The 21,524-nt window shown below is 35.2% G+C and overlaps 1 protein-coding gene and 1 long non-coding RNA gene across 3 annotated transcripts in view; one reads left to right on the top strand and one right to left on the bottom strand.

The window, feature by feature from the left end:
* Positions 1-21,524, bottom strand: part of LOC127964545 (cysteine/serine-rich nuclear protein 3-like) — a 43,522-nt gene that overhangs the window by 9,751 nt on the left and 12,247 nt on the right. Inside the window, exon 1 of one of the 2 annotated variants that reach the window (XM_052564765.1) lies at positions 6,344-6,562. The exons of the other annotated variant lie outside the window; for it this stretch is intronic. The gene's annotated coding sequence lies outside the window, so the exon portion shown is untranslated. Of the gene's footprint in view, positions 1-6,343; positions 6,563-21,524 lie in introns of those variants that run through there. 2 annotated transcript variants of the gene reach the window in all.
* On the top strand, positions 710-20,066 carry LOC127964546 (uncharacterized). Its single transcript, XR_008155068.1, has 4 exons — positions 710-2,250; positions 4,120-4,282; positions 4,656-4,788; positions 19,770-20,066. It is a non-coding gene; the product is annotated as an uncharacterized LOC127964546 (long non-coding RNA).

Genomic DNA, 21,524 nt, shown 5'->3' with positions numbered 1-21,524 from the left:
GTGTAAAGTTTCCACAGTCAGTGATGGTTTGCAGTGCCATGTCATCTGCTGGTGTTGGTCCACTGTGTTTTCTGATGTCCAAGGTCAACACAGTCGAATACCAGGAAGTTTTACAGCACTTCATGCTTCCTGCTGCTGACCAACTTTATGGAGATGCAGATTTTCCAACAGGACTTGGCACCTGCACACAGTGACAAAGCTACCAGTACCTGGTTCAAGGACCATGGTATCCCTGTTCTTAATTGGCCAGCAAACTCACCTGACCTTAACCCCATAGAAAATCTATGTGGTATTGGGAAGAGGAAGATGCGATATGCCAGATCCAAGAATGCAGAAGAGCTGAAGGCCACTATCAGAGCAACCTGGTCTCTCATAACACCTGAGCAGTGCCACAGACTGATCGACTCCATGCCACGCCGCATTGCTGCAGTAATTCAGGCAAAAGGAGAACCAAAGTATTGAGTGCTTTACATACTCATACTTTTCATGTTCATATTTTTTAATTGGCCAAGATTTCTAAAAATGCTTTCTTTGTATTGGTCTTAATTTATATTCTAATTTTCTGAGATACTTAGTTTGGGATTTTCCTTAGTTGTCAGTTATAATCATCAAAATTAAATGAAATAAACATTTGAAATAAATCAGTCTGTGTGTAATGAATGAATATAATATACAAGTTTCATTTTTTAAATGGAATAAGTGAAATAAATCAACTTTTTGATATTCTAATCATATGACCAGCACCTGTATATCAAGCTTATGTTGTTCGCTGCGGTCCTCAAAGCACTCAATTAGTGATAAGCGTTAGAGCACACATCCTCTTCTCCTTTCCTGTCCTCCTCCTCACTGCCATTGATCACCAGGCCTCACAGGACCCCAGATGGAAGCAGAGAGAGAGAGAAAAAAAAATACTAATTGAATTCTACCTCAACCTTCCAGGAAGTCCATTTTGTTTGTGTTTGATTGAGTGTCTTCAGGAAAGAAAACCGATGAGTTTTCAGAGTTGCACTCATAAAGCGGTTACCTCAGCTTCAGGAATTTATTAATCAAAGTACAAAGACACAGTATGACTGAAAATAACATGAAATCAGACTCAAAGGCTCAATGCTGCTTGGAAAGACATGTTCGGAAGGATGTTGTAAAAATAAGTGGAATCTTAAGAACAGAATAAAAAATAAATCAATCTTGTTTTTACAATGAAGTGCAGTATCCAAGGTGCTGTATAAAAATACTGCCCAATGCCAGTTTATCCAATAGGATTTTTACTACCTGGGTTACCAGTTGGTGGAAAATGCATCTTATTGTAGCCATGGAAGCCAGCAAACAAACTGAGTCAGAGATTGCAGATTCTACCCGACTCGAAAAGTCTTGGTATCCACCTAAAAAGCTCTATGAGCAGAGAACTTACAGTATAAGACTCATCACCTTCTATTGTCAATTGACCATTCGCAAAGACCCGCCCCCCTTGGTTACTGTTGCTATGTTTGACAAGCCATGCATGCTCTCACTCCACACATCATGTTCTCATACAGTCACAAATACATCGCAGATCAAAGAAGGAAGACACACAAGACAGAGCAGGTTACTTTGTCTATGAATCAAAGTCACAGCTTTAAAATATTATCTCTTTTTTTTTTTAATTCAAACAATAATACCAGCTTATGTTTTTTTTTTAATGCATCGTTCGTGACAGATAGCCATAGCGTTTCAGTTGGCACAAATGGCACATGAACCGATCATCGCTTACTTTTTACTATTTACACTATGAAATAAAACATTGATAAACATTACAAGGTATTTTATTTAAACCGCAGTTTTCAAGTTCAAGTCCATCGATGGTAACCAACTCTGCTGTCAATCAATTGTACTCATTCCTTTTTCTTGTCCTCAATCTGGCAACCAAAAGAACCAAATCTGAGTTTTGCACAGGTAAGCACCACTTTCATTGTCTTTATAAAATGTGAAAATCTCGTTTTCTGCTCTGGCGTGTAATAAACCTGTTCCTGTTGTGTTGAGCCTGTTGGATTGGACAGATTTCACACAGATTTCACCCTAAACCTGCAGCAGCACATCCTGACAGTATCTTTTCCCTCTCGTCTCCTGCTTATTTCTGTAGCTTGAATTGAGCCAGCGATGAGAAGAGGGGAAAAAAGAGACACACACACATTCACACAACAGAGGAAGCAGTGCGCCAGAGTCTGGAGAGAGAGAGAGAGTCGACAGAGCTGATGAACAACTGAGATTTTGGAGGTGGGGGAAATATAAAATCTGATGGTGATTACATGATGCCCCATCCTCAAAAAATCCTAATAAATAAAAGTGAAAAAATAAATAATATATAATAAACACAACAACTACATATTGTTAAAATTAGAAACACCAAAACTGACACAATAAAAAACGAAAATACAATTGTATTATTTTATAATCGAGTAACTAATCACAATGCATACATTTAATTTGCATGTAAAGCAGTTTTATATCTTCTTTTTAATGATATAATTACTCTATATTTCTAGTGTAGTTGATTGATGAAATATAAAAATGTAAACGTTGATGATAAACGTTTTCATGACATATTTATTCAAACATGCATGAAACATGCAAACCTTTCATGTTCATAACCTTTGCCAGAATGTTCTGAGAGCATTTTGCTGTTTGCCTCGGACTCTAGTCTTAAGTGTTACACGATCTTCCAGAAATCATACTAATATGCTGATTTGCTGATCAAAAAACATTTCTTATTATCATCATAATCTGTTAAATAAGTTGTGCTGCTAAATGTTGTTTGCGAAAACCGTAATACTTTCAACAAGAGATGTTGAATTGGGTAATTTTTAGATTTAGTTAACATGATATATGAAATATGACTATAATGCATTAATAAAATACATCAAGGGATCCTGCAGCAGAATGGAATCTCGCATGACACCGAACATTGTTCCTGCTCGTTCTGGCCCAGCTGAACCTGGGCAAGACTAACCTCGGCCCGCAGGCTGCATGGGTCTCAGCTGAGGCCTATTGTTTCTGTGTGTGTGTGTGTGTGTGTGTGTGTGTGTGTGTGTGTGTGTGTGGTGAACACAGCAGCTGGAGAGCCTCCAAACCACAGCAGCGCTGCGGAATGTGTCTCCCTCTCCCTCCCATAAGCACAGAACATGGCTCTGTTCTCCACAGACACACTCAAAGCACCTACTCTCAACCTCCAGCAATTTTGTCCGGATCCAGCTCAAAATTGTACTACAGTACGCACTACAAGGACACTAGGTTACCTTTAAGGCAGCTTCCCAGTAATTATCTTAAATCTATTGATTCCAACAGGCAAATATAATCTACCTACCGGGGTAGTTTACATTTACACTTTTATCCAAACCAACATAGTGCATTCGAACGAGGTACACATTTTATCAGTTCTTGTTTTACCTGGGAATCAGACTCATAGTCTTGGTGTTAACAAAAAAAAAAAATTCTAAATAAAATAAAAATTTCCTTAAATTAAGATAATTATTTAATTATTAAAATAAAATAAAATAAAATAACCATAATTATATATATATATATATATATATATATATATATATATATATATATATATATAATTAACATATATAAGTCATTAAAACTGCAATAAACTTATCAAAATATGTAAACATAAACACAATACAAAAAATAGTAAAACTTAATAGTAAAAATAAAAAATAAATTTAACCAATGACTTCTCATGAGTTCTTTTGAAGAAGAAAGACTGAAAAAATATATTTTCTTGTAAAACGTACTCCAATAATCTTTGTTTTATTTACAACTTTGAAAAAATAATTATTAAAAGTTTGGAAAAGGATTTTAAAGTAATCTTCTAGACTGATTTCTATTTGTGTATCGGGTGCCACTTTTGAATTAACTGAAGTTATCGATTAGTGCACAACTGTAGAGAGAGATGCAAGTTTGACTTTTGCTCAAGACAACCTTTAACCAGCGTCAAGAACATAGTGAACACCGTTCGTGATTCCTACATGATTCCTGAAATTACTGTGTGATTGTGTGATTCAGTTAGATTTGAAAAGAGAAAAAGTGGTTTTGAGAAGAATAAGAATGCTAACGGTTATATTTTTTTTCCCATTACAGACTTTCCAAGCTTTCAAGGACTGCATGGAGAAACATCGTTCCTGAAAGCACCAAATATTCCCTTGATCTAAGCCCCGGACCCGTTTGAATCCCGCAGCAGTCCGGCGAGATGCGGGAGGTTGGCAATAATTGGAAATGGCTCCTCTAGTTTCGGAGACACAATGTAAGTCAATTTTCTCGTAATCATCATAATTAGTTCCCCTTGTTGAAAATCCATTCGCATTTTCCGTCCTCAGCGGATGTCGCGCTGCTCTGCGATACCCAAAGCAGTTGCCATGGAGACGCTAACACACTCACACAAATAGTGAATTTCACATTTGAGAGTCATTTTGCTTTTTTTTTTTCATTTGTGGAGCATCAACCCAACACACACACATACACAAGATTCAAAAATAAACGCTCATGCAATGCCACATCTGTAATCAGAGGGAATTCACTGGTGAAATGACTGTAAAAAAATAATCGTTTAGGAATATGATTCGGGTTTGCACTAAAGCTGCAACATTTTATGACATTAGTATTGTATTTTTACACAGCAGATGCGTCTTGCTGCTTCAAAGCGGTCGATGTTTAAAAATCCCACACTCACGACCGGGACTACAGCCAGAGGAGCAACTTTTCCCATTTCTTGACACAATGAATCGGCATGACATCTCCGGCTAACCTGAGGTAACAGGAGCTGACTGCTGTACTAGTTATTTCTCCTCTACATCTCTAGCTCTCTCTCTCTCTCTCTCTCCCTCTCTCTCTCTTTGTCTTCTCTTAGCTGCTGTAGTTTTCCACAGCACACTTGCAGCATGTTACAAGTAAAAATCCTGCAGCAGAAGCCAGCAGAGACAAAAACAGCCACTCCCCGGAGGAGCTCTGTACAATACGGACACACACATGAACAAATGCACATGTACAGTACTTCAGCGTTGTCAATGCAGCACTGACAACTTACAGCCATCAATACTTCTGGGGTGTTATGAGGAGACCTATAGTGGGTTGGGCTGGATGACCACAAGCTTTTATCACGATATGACACATGCTATATCACAATTTCTTCAAATTCAACAGAAAAAGATTATTTGTGTAAAAATGCAATCCTGTAGTAATACGTAATTTGGCATAATCCATATTTAACACATTGAATTTCTAAAAAAGGTTTATATGCTAATAAAGTAATGTGGTAATAAAATAAAAAAAGGCTTTTATATGAATTCAATCATGTATTAATGCATATTTTGGCATAATTCATATTTAATATGTTTAATCTGTAAAATAAAGATTTACATTGTATGATTTTAGATTGTGGAATATAATCTATAACCTTGTGGAAATGCATATTTTGGGATAATAATATATATTAAATAATTTATCTATGGAAAAAAAGTTTACATATATATTATCACATGATTGTAATATATTTAATCTATAAAATAAATTACATTAAAACAACTATGTGATAATACACATTTTAGGATAATCTATATTTAATATATATGTATATATATATATATATATATATATATATATATATATATATATATATATACAGTTTATTTAGTAAGAAATCATGTGGTAATACCCATTTTAAGATAATCTATATTTAATTTAATATGGAAATAAGTATTTTAGGATAATCTATATTTATATATTTCATTTTACAAATAAAAGGTGCTTCATTTTAACATTTCAATTGATAATTTTCACTTCTTATATGAAACTTGATGGAAGCTGACCAAAAGATTATTCGAACAACTAACAAGTCATCTCTCTCTCTCTCTCTCTCTCTCTCTCTCTCTCTCTCTCTCTATATATATATATATATATGTATATATATATATATATATATATATACATATATAAATAGTTGATATATTTTTTATATAATAAACAGACAATGTAGTGATGTAAACCTATGATGCACATTAATTAACTTTATTTTTTATTATACATTAATGAAGCAAGTTTTAAAGTTGCTTGGCAAACATATACAGTTAACTTAAAGCCCCTTAACAACAAGTTTCTCTTCTTGACTGGTTTGGGACACAAATCTACCACGTTACAATACGAAAATCTCTTCAGGTTAACACATTCCTATTGACATCTCATATAGTGCAGGTCAAAGCAGCAGCGAGCGCTAACAGCAGCTGACCTCAGATTTCCCATCAGGCCGTGCGTGACGCATCAGAACAGAAACACAGTGCACGAGTCATGCATCACTTCAAAATGCACCAACCTGTGTCCGCCGCTGCTGCTTTACTCTCCTCCCTCACACCGTTCAGAGCCAGATGAGACGGTCTGAATGAAGGCCCTCCATTGCACTTGGACTCGAGAGGAGAGAGAGAGGAGACCGGGGCGAGAGAGGTAAAACCGGTCTCCACTGCTGTTAGCATGCACTCCGGTCTAAAACAGACCGAAGACTGGCTCTCAGTCGCTCGAGCCACACAAAGACTCATTAGCTGCAGCCGGCGGAGGGCTGGAGATTGTGCACAGCGACGCCTGCCTGAGAGATCACATGGGTGGGAGAGAGAGAGAGAGAGAGAGAGAGAGAGAGAGAGAGCTCTGCCTGTGTTCCTGCTGTCTGCAGATATTTTTACCATCATGAGAGGGAGGGAGAGAGAGAGGGAGAGAGCGAGAGGGAAAACAGACAGCGGAGAGACTGTCGATAGCAGGCACAGCACCATAATCTGTAGAGGTGAATGAGGGCAACCAGAAAGCAGCCAAAAACACTCATATAAACAGTCAAACACACACACACTTGGGCTCAATGGGATTTGTGCTAATGAACTTGTGCTGCACTTGTGCTTCATAAATACTCTTTTACAGGCGGGGGGTGTGACTCACAGGCAGTCTCGCATTCAAACACATTAAACATCAGAGCTGGATATACAGTGTGATGGTAGAAATGCATCCGCTGCTATTTACTGTACTGTACTGTATACACGACATGTTTCTGAAGTTCGCTTTTGCTCAACAAGGCTGCATTTATTTAATTAAAAAAACAATAAAAATAGTAATATTGTGAAAAATTATTACAATTTTAAATAACTGATTTATTATTGAATATGTTGTAAAATGAAATTAATTTGTGTGATGCAAAGCTGAATTTTCAGCATCATTCCTCCAGTCTTCAGTGTCAGACGATCCTTCAGAAATCATTCTAATATGATGATTTGCTGCACATAAAACATTTATTTTTATCGTCAATGTTAAAAGCAGATTTCTTCATTTCATTAAAAATGTCTTTACTGTTACTTTTGATAAATTTTATTTTAAAAGAACAACATAATTTTAAATGGTATGTAAATATTTCTGATTATTAGAGGGCAAGGCTGTTTTTTTTTAGAAATGTGCAACATTTTCTTAATATGAGAAATAATGTAGGTGCTTGTTAAGCATAATGCTAGTTGTCGACGGCTGCCAACAATATGATTCACTGCATTACTACAGAATTCGGTTTTAAATGTTCCTCAACCAATCAGACTTTAGAATAAGAGCAATCTGTTTGAATAATCAAATGAGATGAAGTGGGTTTCATTTATGAAGAATTTGAGTCCCTGGATGATGATACACAAACAAACATAGCCACATTAATAATTATTATTCTAACTATTTTCTGTTGTATTTCAAAAAAAAAAAAACATTTAATGTAAGATATATTGTTAGTTAGTTTGTGCAATAAATAATATATAACACAAAAGTAATACAAAAAGAGAGTTAGAAAAAAATGCAATGACCATTTTAGGTTTGACTTTTTCCAATATTCATGACATCATTTTAGCAGAACTAATTAAAATGATTTAAAATATCATGATTGTTTTTTGTTGTTTTTTATCCAGCCATTAAATTTTGACTTGTTTGTGATCCTTTCTTGTCTCATGCTTTTCAAAAACAAATTTGAAGGCTTCTTTCATTTAAACTTTAGTCACAAAAACAGTGTTAGAGCTGTTCGATTAATTTCTCTGATTATTTCAGTGAATTGATTCAAAAATCTGATTCAGTGATTTATTTGTGCCATCACAGAATGTTCAAAGACTTACTTTATGTGGCATTTTTCATATATATGAAAATATTTAATAAGGATAATTTGTTTTTTATGATTATTTATTGTTTTATTGGTGCAAATGAATGACATTTCATTTTCCCGTATTTGACTTCTTGCTCGAATCACTTGGAATCTAAAGACTATTTATGAACAATGGCTTTTTTGATTGAAAAAGGTTCTTCTGAACGAATCATTTCCATGGATACACATAAATATCATGAATATCTCAAACAGACTGAAAAATATTGTGATATAATTCACCCGACCCGTCACGTGATCAGTAAATAAAGCAGGAATTTGGGTTAAGAGTGCATCTAAATTAGTCTGGAAGCTCCTGGGAGTAGAGCTGTGGAGCTATCGTTAATGTTAGCAGCATTAGAGTTCTTGCTTCAGGAAATCCTTCCTCTCGGCACAGAGAAACACAAACAGAGAGTGTGGTCATCCAGCTATTAGAGGTGGAATAAATGCAGTGTCAAAACAGCTTTGCATTCGGACCTCCTGTAATTAAGCTAAATCTGAGCCTCTCTCTCGAGTAATAAGTAAAGTCCAGCAATTAAAAATGTGGCAAACAGCTAATACCTCTCTGCAACAGAAAGCCCTAATTCCTGCTGTAATTATTCATTTTAAGCCTATCTAATTCCCGCTAATCGTACTGTATTTCCACTTGCTGGACTTAATGTGATATGAGAAGAATCTAAATCAACAAATCCTTCAAAGAAAGAATATTTAAGCACCGATCGCTCATTTTAAAGTGCTTAATCCCACCTATAACAGATTTCATAGTGTGTTTAAACTGTTTTAGTGGAAAGGCAGCTGGCTTCAGGAGGAAAGCGCTTGAATGTGTGTTTTGGATTTAATAAAGGTTTAAATCGGCGCTCTGACTGGGTTTCTGGCCGCTGATGGATTTATCCTGGAGCAGGTTTTCTTTTGGAAAATGTCTTGAGAGACAGCATACAGCTTCTATGTTACCATCTGATTTGTGGAAAACGAACCATTGAAAGCGTTTTGTGACATTGAGAAATTCGCAGCATTACAGTAGCACATTCTTGCGTTCTGCTTCTCCACTGTAAATGATTGAATACTTCATTTCCTTCCTTCTAAAATGTTTATCCTGACTCGAATCTATGGCCTTGCGGGTCCGTGACCCATTAGAGAGCAGAACAGACAGCCGTGAATGGCTCAGTGCTTGATTTCACCAGAAAAATCAAATTATTCCCTCTCGTTTCCTCTCCATCTTGGAATGCTGCCTATTGTATAACAGTCATATCTAATTTGCATTCGCTCTCTTTCTTATGGGATATCGTACCAGGAGCTCCATTACGTAAAGATGCAAAACATATGACTGGTGGTCGACACACACACACACACACACACACACACTGAGGCTCTGTTCCAAAACCTATTGAGCTGCCTACGTGGGTAGCATTTTAAGTCCTCACAGTGGGAATGCTGTTCTGAAATGCATGATTATGTTGCTTTTTAAGATTAAGCATGTATTCTTGGTGCACAGGTCAATCCCATAATGCATTTCCCTGTCCCCAGTGAACAAATCCAGGATGGTATACAAGGTGAAAGAAATGTTGATTATAAATGTATAGGTAGAGTTGATTCAATACTGAGAAGTGTAGATACAAATATTGATTTATTAATAATCAGCTATTGAAATCTATTGAAAGTCTTATTATGCAATCTGTTTAAAGTCTTTCTTTATTGGACTTTTTAGCAAAACCCTTGTTTTTGTTTTTCAGTTGAATATTTTATATTTTTTAAATGTATTTATACTTAACATTTCTTCTTGCTGCTTTCTAAAACAAGTAGAAACTTAAGACCTTACAATTTAAAATAAAATAAAATCATAAATAAAAATGATAAAATATGATAAAAAGTAAATATGAAAAAAATCAAAATCTGCAACAATGTCTGATTTTAAATTTATGTCATCGACATCACAAACGTCAAATTATCATATTATAAAACAACAAAATCTTGTGCATTTTATTGCATATGCTATTTAATAACGCACATAAGTCATTTGTATAATGCTGTGTGTGTAGAGGTCTCATGATGGTTTGGAGAAAGCAGCTCACTGGGTTTTGTAACAGACCGTGACTGCATTGCTCGAACGCTTATATTCATGTCCTATTTTGTGATTTCATGCATATGAGAAATATCGAGAATGTAAATATATTGCACTTTGTTTGCATAGACGTTCTCTGACTATATTTAGGCCATATGCAAATGAGCAGTCTGGTTTCAAATCAAATCATTGACTGTGACGGCGGCATGAAAAATGGAAGGCCGGAGCCAAAAAAAAGTCATTATTTCTGCCGCCTGAGGAATTTAAAAGCGCTTTGTAATAACTGGATGGCTTTTAGCACGCTGTTTTCTGGTGGTAGTACTGCTGATAAACTTTGAAGAAAGAACAATAAGCCAAGTCTTGACTGACAGAATGAGAGAGAGAATAAAACATACGTCATATGAACTACTCATTCAGTGCCCAAAGCGATGACTCAGCGGCAGTGATTAAAGTTTACGAGCGCTTTACAGATAATGTTGTTTCTTGGCTCTGTTTGAACTCGAAGAACAAAACCAGAAGTGTGTCACTGAGAGGCCTGTGGATGGTGCTCAAAACAACTTGTATCTTCACACAGTGAACGTCAGAAAGTAACACGTCTCTGCCTTGAACCTGTCAAAGACGTAACCTTTGAGTTTTCTCGTCAGTGCAGGGCTTTTGAATCTCGACACCCTCGTTCTGTAGTCTAGGCGTCCCTAATGAATGTTTTATAGGATGCTAGTAGTTCTGTGGTCTGTAATTAGCCCCATACTAACCTCTGCCTGCCCTCAGGTCTGGGAAATCAGCACACTGAGTCATACGGTTCAGTTCAGTATGCCTTTTTCCCCCAGCTCTCCAGATGGCTGGAAGATCTTGTGTGAGTCATGCCGATAATCAAACCCAGAGGGTGTGTGAATTCAACAGAAGTTAATACTGTTTTATGTACATCTGAAATTGGATGCTTATTAAAAGTCAATATGACATCAAAATTACTTAAAGGGGGGGTGAAATGCTATTTCATGCATACTGAGTTTTTTACACTGTTAAAGAGTTGGATTCCCATGCTAAACATGGACAAAGTTTAACAAATTAAGTTGTACGTTTGAAGGAGTATTTTTGTTCCCAAAATACTCCTTCCGGTTTGTCACAAGTTTCGGAAAGTTTTTTTCGAGTATGGCTCTGTGTGACGTTAGATGGAGCGGAATTTCCTTATATGGGTCCTGAGGCACTTCTGCCGGAAGAGGAGATAGCAGAGCAATGAGAGCACAACAGACTTCACTGATCAGAGCGAGAGCGTCGCGAAATGTCACAAAAGAAGTGTGTTTTTGGTTGCCAGGGCAAGACAACCCTGCAAAGATTACCAAAAAAAAAAAAAACAGCATTAAGGGACCAGTGGATGGAGTTTATTTTTACAGAGCATCAACGGAGTTGTGCAAGTGTTTTTGTTTGTTCCCTGCATTTCGAAGATGCTTGTTTTACAAACAAGGCCCAGTTTGACTAAGGATTTGCGTATCGTTTATTTCTTAAGGATGATGCAATCCCAACGAAAAAGGGTCACGATCGTATGTTGGAACCGCAGGCGGTGAGTAAAACTGCTTCAAATATCTCTGCCTCCTTGTTAGTGCGTCCCCTCCCATGCCAGAGACTCGGGTTCGAGCCCCGCTCGGAGCGAGTCGTTGCTGCTGCTGCTCTCATTCAGTTTCAGCCTCGGGATCTGATTCTGGATCATAAATAAACGGCTGAATCTGACTGTAAGCCATGGTTTGTTTAGGATGATGGTTTTTCCCTCATGGTAATGTCACAGCTTCCACATGCTCTCAATGCTAAAGCCTACTGGCGCTCGTGATTCTTTTGCTCCGCCCACACGTCATGCCTCCAGCCGGTCGTGTTTTTCCGGGAAAAATCGTTACAGACTATCTTTCTCTTATGAATATAATAAAACTAAAGACTTTTTGGAGATATGAAGGATGCAGTACTTCTCTATAGGTACTCAAGATTAACAGGATATTGACTGAAAACGAGCATTTCACCCCCCCTTTAACTCCGGTCGATTGTCTCTTTGTGGGCAATTCATGTGTGTATGCTGAAAAAGATTGATATATATATATATATATATATATATATGTGTGTGTTTGTGTGTGTGTGTGTGTGTGTGTGTGTGTGTGTGTGTGTGTGTGTATATATATATATATATATATATATATATATATATATATATATATATATATATATATATATATATATATATATATATATGGCATATATTAACATGTCCCGCCCCAGAAATGACATTAAAAATCCCACTTTTTCACCTGACCTTCTATATATATAAAATAGTCGAATAATTGTATTAGTCGCTTAGTTGCAGAAGAAAAAAAAAGTCACGCAGTCTGTGAAGGACAGATCGTTACCAGCTAGTCTATGGTAATACAGGACATTAGGCAGCACATCCAAACACTCACCTATCATTTATCCTTCTTAAATATGGCTTATCATCTGAAATATGTAAGTATTAGCAACTTTGCAAGGCCGCTCAATCAAGTGTTAACCTAGAGAAATGTGTGCTTTTCAAGTTTTCAAGTGTCTGTGAAGAGTGTGAACAGTAGCTCACAGCAGGACAGATCTTAAAATACTCCCTCATTTTTGGTCATACAGATAAGAGTAACACATCTTTCAAATCTGTAAAGATTCTAAGTTTATTTATGTGCACAATAACAACAACCTGTTTAAAAAAAATAATAGCAAACAGGATGCACTTTCTGCCGTCTCGGTGTCTCTGAACATTAACACAGAACTCTGTGTATATCTCTATAGAGAGTGAAATATATACTTTAGTTTCAAATAAATCAATTCAAATGGAAAACAAATATTCTCCTTACTGGTCCCCCCCCCGACACATTCATAATAATTTCTTCTGCAATGTGGCAAGCTTTATGCGTGTGCTTTAGTGCTTATTAGGATATGTAGGCAATTAAAGTCTCATTAAAATGATTTAAACGGTTTCTTAATAAACATGTGATTAGTCGACTAATGCTTAAAAAGAACGACTACTAGTCAACCAGAAAAATCCTTAGTCGAGAGCAATCCTTATATATTCAAGTTGTAAATATCTCAATATTGCAATTCAAATAATAAAAAAAGCTGCATAAATGTTCTTCACCTTAAGTGCTCCACTAAAAAACATCAAATGGATTTTGGGACGACATGAGAGTGAGTAAATAATAAAAGAACATTCATTTTTATCTAAACTATTCCTTCAATGTTTACTCCAATGAACTGCATTTGCTCTTTTATGTTGCAGTAATTTGGTGTCTTGCTGCTAGACGTCGAGGGGTGTTTGGTCCACAGAAGAAGGGGTCAGATCAGTGCATGACAGGCGAGTGAGTCTCTCTCTTTCGGTCTCGTACTGCAGCCTGCCGAGAGGGAAAGCCAGGGCAACCGCAAAGTACAGTGAACACACAGTCTCACTGGAGCCAGAGAGAGAGACAGAGACAGAAAGAGCATGTAAGAGCGCAGACAGGGAGGGAATTACAGAGGGGGAGGGAGGAAGAGCCGAGGAATGAACACAAAGGCTCTGTTCCAAAACACAGTCGGCAGCCTACAGAGGTAGGTGGCACCCTATAGCATCATAGATGGGCTTTAGACAGCATGATGAGGCAGCCCTCTAAGATGACTCATATTTGATACATACTAACTAAAACAGCATAAAATGCACTGCAAAAAATCCTGTTATCAGTATATTTTGTTCTTTTGCAGTAGAAATATCTAATAATGATTAGAATGAAATTTAGAAGAACAACTTAACATTAGTGTATTTTATGCATATTTTATTTTTGTTTCTCTTGTTTTTAACTAAATGTGTAAAACAGTGACAAAACACATATGAAAAAAGTTGCTTTTAAAGTAACTTTATTGTATTGCATAGAAATTGTGTTAAATATACTTATTATAATGAAGTATTATACTCAATATTATGTGTTTTATGCTTATTAGAGTTTAGTCTAATCGATTTAGATTTATTTGTGTAGTGCTTTTCACAATAGACATTGGTTGAAAGCAGCTTAACAGAAAACCATGATCTTAATGTTTATAATATCTTAATATCTTCATGCCTCATATTCACGTTTAGCAGATTAGAGGTGGATGACAGTATAGATTACATTTTGTGAAGATACGAGCAATCAAGCAGTTGAGATTTGTTATAGTACATCACTCTTCACCAGTATACTGTATTTATGCAGAAAATTTGGACATATTTTATACATTCAACTATATAAAGAGCTGGGCGAAAATATAATAACGTAATATAAAAACATGAAAAACAACGCAGTTGAGATGTGCAAACCATAAGTTGAGTTTCTTGTCTTTCTTCTTATTTAGTAACATTTTTATATGCTTTTGTAATGTCTCCTAGTTTTTTATATTTGTATTCAGGTTTAAATAGATTTATTTATTATGATTTATTTACTAATTTTATTCAACTAATCAGTGAAAAATTTCTCATTTAAGTTTTCCATCTCTTCATATTTAATTTTATTTATTTTTTTCAGTTAACAAATATTATTTTTTAAGGTGTTCATTTTTATTAACAACTATAACACACCAGAGTTTCTGTGCATATCTAGCCAGATGTAATGACAGAAATTTAACTACAGTTTTTCAGTATTAGCTGTTTTTAAAACAGAATAGCTCCTATATCAAGCTACGTTTTTACAAGTAATGTCTCACTATGGTATATGGTTTTATTTTTTGTCAACTGAAATTAATTGGCACATGCAGAATAACAAAGTGAGCTGAAGCGATGTATATATTTGTCAACATTTGAAGTGGATCACAAAAGTTGTCTTTAGACAAAAACACATTTTGGATTTAGGTTTTAGGACAGCTTTGATGAAAGGTTTTGCTCCACATCAAATGTTGACTAGTATATTTACAGTATAATGTCATGGTAGTATTTTTTGCACTAATTCAAATTAAAGATACATTGTTTTGAAAATATTGTTAACACTTTAGTATAGCATGCCTATTGTTAACACATTGGCTGTTTATTAGTAATTATAAAGCACATATTTTGCATGACCATTTTCTACATCCCTAATCCTACACTGTAAAAAATTACTGTGATTTTAACAGTAAAAGACTGTAAAAATGCTACGGTAAAAACCTGTTAACTGGTTACCAGTAAGTTTACATACTATATTCGGTAAATAAATGTAATTACATTTAATGCAATTTTACAGCAAAATATTGATAAAAAGTTTTTGGTTTTTTTTTAAGTGAAAAAGAAAATGTCATTGTACAATTTAACAGTATAACAGTAACAAACCATAAACTGACACTCTCAGAATTTCTTGCATGGTGATTCATATTTGATGTTTTTTTTCTTATCAGTTGTGTAGGGGTAACCTATCTTACATCTAATGTTGTTAAATTAATGTTTATTGCATTATTTCAGTATCCAAGTCACCGTGATGGGGTTTAGTGTTTATGTGAATGACGCTGTGTGCACCTATATATATATATATATATATATATATATATATATATATGGTTCATCGTGAGTTTCTCATCACCACCGTTTTTGTGGTTATCAGTGCATTACAGTGGTCCAATGGTTCAAAACAGATAATAGTACTTCACTATGTTGGTATATTAACTGTTTATTAAACATCAGTTAATAAAATACTGTATTTTATTGTGAATTTAAGTTAAGTCTGTAAAAACAAAAATGTTGCTTCCGTATTTTTTTACGGTGAAGTTCTGGCAACCACAGCTGACGGTGTGTTACCGTAAATGTCACAGTTTTTATTTATAATTTTTTTTATAATGTACCCAATACCTAAACTTAACAACTAATTACTAACTATTAATAAGCTCCAAATTAGGGGCTTATTCAGGGCATAGTTAATTGGACCTTAAAATAAAGTGTGAACAAAATATTTCGTTAATTCCTGCAGTTCGTACAATTCCATAATATACATTTAGGATGTTTTCCAGTTAGTATCACAGTTTATACAGTATCGACATTCTCAGTGTTTTTATGCCTAAATACTTCTGATTTTGTTAGTAGCTTAGTGTTTGCCTTTTATTAAAAAGAGTATCTTGACTGTTAGTTTAACTATAAATTATGAGAAGGGCCAGTAGCTTCCCCAAAACATGGCAAAGCCTGTGTTTAACCTTATAAATCATGTCACGCCGAGCCATAAAGAGCAACCTTGAGAGCGCCGCCAGGTCTCATCTGCAGGAACTGTATCCTGGTATAATTATATATCTGAGGATGATGTCATTCTGCCGATGTGTGCGGCCCGGCTGTGTGTCTGTGCGAGTAAACAGAAACGCAGACTTGATATATTCCATACTCCACATCAGTGTTAGGAAGAGTCACAGGCCTCTGAATAACAGCATGAAAATGCCAAAAGAAGAAGAATATGTTTGTAAAAGGTCACGGGAAGCATTCATAAAGCAGACCTACTCAAAGCATGCAAATTATACAGTGAGGTTTACCACGGTGTCCCCTGAGGGAAGCCTTGTTGTCCATGCAAAGAGATCCATTTAAATAAAAAAAAGGCTAATGAAATTTTCATCACAGATCTTGCAATGTTTTTAGAGACTGCAATTTGCTATAAACAATGAATAAACATAAATAAGAATTAGACACTTAAAACCAAGAATATGTTGGTCACATTTCATCTTAAAAACAAATTAATACTGTATATGTGTAGTCTTTCATTTGGATTATATAATGATTTTCAATATTTTTGCAAGAAGTCTCATATACTCAACACGGTTGCATTTATTTGATCAAAAATATAGCAAAATCTGTAATATTTTTTAAATATTATTGAAAAGAAAGGAATGGATTTCTGTTTTATTTTAAAATATAACTATAACCATTTTTTCTGTATTCTTTGATGCATAGACAGTTCATTTGAATTTGTTTATTTGTCACTGCAAATATTTCAATATGATATTTGAATTAATGCTTAATTTATAATAAAATGTTTTTCCTTTAGACGTGTTTTTATGAAATGCACTCATAGTTGCAAGTTATTTAATTTTATATATATATATATATATATATATATATATATATATATATATATATATATATATATATATATATATATTCTTTTATTGCTAAATATTTTAATTTTTTACATACTGATATATATATATAGCCTAAATGCAGTGTAAGTTGCTTTTGATAAAACCATCTGCTAAATGCATAAATGTAAATGGATTTATTTACTGCCAGTAGCTAATTCAATTAGCCATTGCATGCGTCATATATTTATTAACATTTATTAACATTTGTTTAAACATGACATTCTCTCTTGTAGTAAGGTGAGGGGTTGTATCGACATACATTAATTTCATTAGAAATACGATTCATTGTAAGCTGCTTGAGAGGCAAAAGCAATTCAGTATCATTGCACGTGGACTGAGCTAACCTAACATATGCTGTTACGGCATGCTAAATTTGCTGCATATTTAAAATTATACACACAACACAACTGATACGCAATATAATGGGACATAAACTACACTCTTGTGATAATTATAGTCTATTTTCCTATTTTACTGCACTAAATATTGCTCTGTTATGTCTTTAGATCCATTTCCACTGAAGAGTCAGTGATTCAGAGACCTACAAAAGGTGCAATCCCAATAAACATACACAGATAGCTAATAAATCTTTACTGTTGTGGTGTGAAGATCATTTCGGTTGAGCAGCTCTCATTAAAAGATGGTTTACTAAGTAAACCGTAAGTGCAGGACTTGAGAGTTTTTAATTTTTTTGCAGAACAAGTAAGAAAGCAGAACACAATTAGAAACAAAGGAGCCCATTTAAATAGTCGCTCTACTACATTGGGTGCTTTATGGAAATGAGGCTTCATTCCCGCTTTGTACATTTGTTAACTTGCTGTTGCCTGAGGCTGTAGACATCAACACACACACACACACACACACACACACACACACACACACACACACACACACACACACACACACTCTCTCTAACACACACACACATGAAAGAAGGAAGACATATCTGGATGCTATTCAGTACCCAGCACACGGAGCTGACTGCTGCAGCTCGCATTGATCTTCTCCAGAACAGCAGTGGAAAAAACACACTGTTCTTCCATCAGTCGCTGTGTGCAAACTGAAGCTGTGAACTCAAATGACTGGCATATGGAATCTGATCCAGGATCTGTGTTTGAAAGCACCGCTTTCTATGTTAAACTCGCCCAAATTCCACTGCTATAAGCCATGTGTTCTCATTTTAAAGGAATAATTCACCCCCCAAAAAAGAAAAATGTACTCAGCCATAGGCCATCCAAGCTTTAGATGGGTTTGTTTCTTCATCAGAACAGATTTGGAGAAATGTAGCATTGCCTCACTCGCTCACCAATGGATCTATTACAGTGAATGGGTGCCGTCAGAATGAAAGTCTACAAAACAGCTGATCAAAACATCACAATAATCCACAAGTAATCCACACCACTCCAATCCATCACTTAATGTCTTATAAAGCCAAAAGCTGCGTGTTTGTAAGAAACAAATCAATCATCAAGACGTTTTAACGTAAAACCATCACTTCTGACTGAATACAAATCCATAATAACGCTTCCTACAGTAAAATAAAAAAGTATTTCCCCTGTTGTCGTCTCACATCAAAATCCAACAACATATTAATGTAGAACTGTTTTTAAGACTTTTGATTTGTGCATATTTCTCTCCTGATTCAGATAAAATGTATTCTTCACTGGAGAAAGTAATATTATGGATAAAGGACCTAACCTTTTGAAGTTAAAAACATCTCACATACACGATTTCTGGGTGTAGTGTGCATTGATTCTTTCCAATAGTTCTGTTGCATAACTAATGCATTTGCATACAGTAATGAGATCTGCAAATGTCTCAGTGTATTCATAATTGTAAAGTAATTAGTCAGACTGACTTAAAATGTCCACCCTGTAATGGACAAATAAACTGTAAAAATCAAGAGTGTATACTCTTATTAGATATCACAGTAGTGATAACTTACAAAATTAAGTGATTATTCATGAATTGTGTGTATATTTCTTAAAATTTTTACTAAAGATAGTAACTTTCAGTCAAAGCTTTTGTTTTTGAAGGACACAAACAAATACTGTTCATAATTATTTTAAAATCAAAATTTTGTTTTGGTATTATTTATTACTGATATTATATTGATAAATAAATAAAAAATTATAAAATTAAAATTTAAAGATATATTTAAATTAAATTGTTAAATAATATAAGCTATAACCAAAAGATTATATATATATATATATATATATATATATATATATATATATATATATATATATATATATAATATTTTAAATATGTTAATATAAAGATATTTCTTAAATAATTTATAATTAAAATACAATATAAATATTACATTAAAATTATTTAAAAACAATATTAAAATACATAATTTATAAATATTGTTGAATTTAATCATTCATATTTATTATGTAAGGATTTTTCATAATATCCTTTCTCACACTAACCCTATTTTGTTTTAAGATGCTGCTGGGAAGTGAAACGCACGAAGCACCTTCATCCTTGAAGATCTGAAAAATGATGGGAGTCCAGTTCTTACAAAAGGATGAGATCCAGCGGTCTAGACAGGCCAAATTCAATAAGTACTTTTTCCACACGCTGAAAATGGCAGAAGAGCGAAAGGAAGGAACTGATTGGAAATGTCTGATTTCCACACTCAGGCTGTAATTCGATCTTACACAGATGAAGAGAAGGAGTTTGAACTTTGCAGCTCGGCTGATCTGCTCTGCTCGAGAGCTCATTCCAATCACGCACGTCTGTGGCATAATCAGGTACTTTCACCCTCGTGTCAATCACAATGCACACCTGAATTATTCATAAAACTATATTTTATTTATGTCTGTATTTCCCCCATGCCACGGAAAAGTTGGAGGAAGCCGAGCTCTCTGACAGACAGCGATGCACACAGCACCTCGCAAAGCAAGCGAGGCTTTCATCTTTAATACAAGCGCTGGGAGGCTGAGAGTGTCGGGGGTCTACACAAGCCTCAAACACACACACACACACACACACACAGGCTCTCATTATTCATTCACTTTCTCCAATAGATCTTCTGGTCTGGTATTTTCATATGTAAAGTGCTTCAGTGTGATGTCTGGGAAGATCTTTGAAGCAGCTCTTGTTTATGTTTCTGGTACAAAAGAAATTGTCTCGTTCATAACGCACAAAGACATAAACAATTTGTTGCGTCTCACTTCAAAAGAAAATCCCAAGCAAAATTAGAAAGGTGAAGGGCTATTCAAACTTTTTAATGTCAGCTGATAATATGTATATATGTATTTAAATTAGATAATAAAAATAAAACATATGTGTATGATAATGCAATTTTTACAATAACTATCATTTAATAGTAGTTTTCCTAAGAATATTACTTTAGAAAATCTAAATTCCATGAAAGTGTTTCTGACATTCCAAAACTTAAAAAACAGAGAGATTGATTATGTTGGTCAAGAGAGCATCATTACAGTCTGTGAAAAGTGTCCATACTTGATGCGCAAGATAAAAACTCCCATTGGTAAGATAATAACTACCTTATCACGAGTGTATCACGTGTATCTAATATTCAGCATCTGTCATGTAAGATCTCTAAAGGAGGCCTCCAGCGCTGATTGGCAGCTACCTCACAGACCGAGTGCATGCAGTCTAAAATTAGACGGGTGTCTGTGTGGGTTGAGACAGTGTGTGTGTGTCACCCAAAGATGACTAAACCCCTCATTCATGCCAGAGAAATGCAGTCGAACTGAACAACCCGAGCAGTCAAGAGTTTCCAGACAGCTGATAATCAACAAGCTCGCTTCATTGTTTACCACAAAAAAAAAAGTGCTCAGAGGAAGATTTACTCATGGGGGAGCTGCTCGATGTTAATTAGAAGCGTAACGGCAGCAGTTTCTTATCTGGGATATTAGGCAGATGCGCGGTTGCTGTCGCGTCCTCTGTGTGAATAGAGATGTGGCATTTATTGTGATGAGCATCTAATGACGTTCCCTTTCTAGTGGCGGAGGAGTTTGCTGACTGCAACCCGATTCTGTCAGACATCACAACCATTTCAAGGCATTACCTCACCGGATGATCCCGCGAGAGAAACCCTCACCGGGTTTCATTGCGTTCCACAAGTTTAATTGTGGATTTTGTTTTGAAGTCTAACTCTTCTGTATTATTTTTTTTAGATATACTTACTGACTTGTGGGAACCTAAAACTTCCTGGCAATTTTTGTGTTC

This window comes from Carassius gibelio, chromosome B9, assembly GCF_023724105.1.
Source record: "Carassius gibelio isolate Cgi1373 ecotype wild population from Czech Republic chromosome B9, carGib1.2-hapl.c, whole genome shotgun sequence".
NCBI classification, from domain to species: domain Eukaryota; kingdom Metazoa; phylum Chordata; class Actinopteri; order Cypriniformes; family Cyprinidae; genus Carassius; species Carassius gibelio.
Note: the sequence above shows the minus strand (reverse complement) of the source record. Positions and strands in the feature narration are given on the sequence as shown.